This window comes from Epinephelus moara, chromosome 11 (genome assembly GCF_006386435.1).
Source record: "Epinephelus moara isolate mb chromosome 11, YSFRI_EMoa_1.0, whole genome shotgun sequence".
NCBI lineage: Eukaryota > Metazoa > Chordata > Actinopteri > Perciformes > Serranidae > Epinephelus > Epinephelus moara.
This window is the reverse complement of record NC_065516.1, coordinates 4,810,580-4,812,789: the sequence shown is the minus strand read 5'-3', so window position 1 is coordinate 4,812,789 and position 2,210 is coordinate 4,810,580. Positions and strand designations below refer to the sequence as shown.

Genomic DNA, 2,210 nt, shown 5'->3' with positions numbered 1-2,210 from the left:
CAGCCAGCGATTAAATGATGACATGCGGCTAAACATGTCATCAGTGGTCAGATTTGGGAGGGGTCCAGAGAAAACTACGGAGTCCGACATCGTTTTTGCATATTCACACACCGAGGCAATATTAATTTTAGTGACCTCCGATTGGCGTAATTATATCACTCGCATTTGCGACTAAAAATTGTTTTGTGCGAGCAAAATAAATCATTCAGCACGCTGAGTTGTGGGTTGAACGGGGGTCACAGACAGGAATACGGCAGTCAAATAGCCTACGGTGGCTCCGCGGCGCAAGATAACGGCTTACTGGCGACAGAGAAGTCTGACTCCAGGTCCAGTAGCCTAATTTCCTCTTTCGTTGGTGTCATGACTGCCCAGTAGTACCTAGACAACCGAGCCATGGCGGCACACAGGTATGTGGCGTGTCAGAGGAGAAACAAGCCGTTCACATTTCTCTCTTGTGGCAGGTAACAGTCCACAAACCTCACCGCACTTTAGGGACTGTTCTTTACTTATGAAGGGACCTGTTCTTTACTTATGAAGGGACTGTTCTTTACTTGTCAGGGGAGGAGGGTGGCTGGTTGATTTATATTTTATTTATTTATTTTATTTTGATCCCCCCTATGTTAATCACTTATTGATGCTGTTTTTGAAGTATGGATAAGTCAGTAAGTAATTTATTCCACTGAAATATCATTGATGTATTATAGAAAAGTGATTTATCTTTTTATAAATGACAAAAGGCACATCTGTCTCATTTTTGCTGTGTTATCGTGATACTACTCAGAACCGTAATACTTTCACTGATATTGTACCTTGGGTCCCAATTTTGGTACCGTGACAACACTAGATGTCACAACTATTCCATTCGGAGTTGCGCAGTGAGGTGGCTTGGGTGCCGGTTTTGGGAGTCGGGGAACACTGCTCTCTCAGAGGCCCAAAGTGTTCCCCTACTTCTAATTTTACAAATTAAGCACTGTTAACATCTAATTCAAGTCTTAACCCACGCTAGTTCTGTTTAAGCACTTATAGCTCTCCTCCTTTTTACGACTTTCTTGCTAATCTCTTAGCTGTTGTTTGCATGTTATTAGCCTTGTTAGCTACATTAGCTTAACACTTAGCGATGGCTCCTCCTGCTCTTTCTTGCTTGGTGTGCCAGATGTTTAGTTATGCGTCTGCCTCCTTTAGTGACAGTGGTAATCGTAATAAGTGTAGCTTATTTGCTGTGTTGGAGGCAAGGCTCAGTGAATTAGAAGCGCGGCTCCACACCATGGAAAAATCCCTCGGTAGCTGCGGTAGTTAGTCAGTCCCCTGTAGCCGGTGCGGAGCCACATAGCATAGCCTCTATTAGCGGTCCCCCGGTAACCCCCGTACAGCTGGGAGGCTGGGTAACTGTCTGAGAGAAGCATAGCTCCAAGCCAAAGCCCACGGTTCAACACCAGCCTGTTCATGTTTCTAACCGCTTTTTCCCACTCAGCGACACACCCGCTGAGGAGAAAACTCTGGTTATTGGCAGCCGTATTCTGAGGAACGTGAAGTTAGCAACACCAGCGGCCATAGTCAAATGTATCCCTGGGGCCAGAGCGGGCGACATTGAATCAAATTTAAAACTGCTGGCTAAGGCTAAACATAGTTTTAGTAAGATTGTTATTCACGTCGGCCTAAGGCTAAACATAGTTTTAGTAAGATTGTTATTCACGTCGGCGGCAATGACACCCAGTTACGCGGAGGTCACTAAAATTAATGTTGCCTTGGTGTGTGAATATGCAAAAACTATGTCGGACTCCGTAGTTTTCTCTGGACCCCTCCCAAATCTGACCACTGATGAGATGTTTAGCTGCATGTCATCATATAATCGCTGGCTGTCCAGGTGGTGCCCAGCAAATGATGTGGGTTCCGTGAATCATTGGCAAACTTTCTGCGGAAAACCTGGTCTGATTAGGAGAGACGGGATTCATCCCACTTTGGATGGAGCTTCTCTCATATCTAGAAACCTGGCCATGTTTATTAGTAATTCAAAACCCTGACAACCCAGAGTTGAGACTAGTGCTGCACGATTAATCTAATCGCAATCGCAATCGCGATGTCAGGCTGTGCGATTACATAACCGCATAAAAGGCTGCAATTTGCGATTTAATGTAGGCTAAATAAATGTTAATGTGTGTGCCTGTGAACGTGACTGCCTCTCCTGTAGTGTGTGGAGTTTGTTGACATCA

General features: G+C 45.0%; 1 pseudogene; it reads left to right on the top strand.

Moving 5' to 3' along the window:
- Positions 1-1,117: 1,117 nt before the first annotated feature.
- Positions 1,118-2,210, top strand: part of LOC126398143 (uncharacterized) — a 4,624-nt pseudogene continuing 3,531 nt past the window's right edge.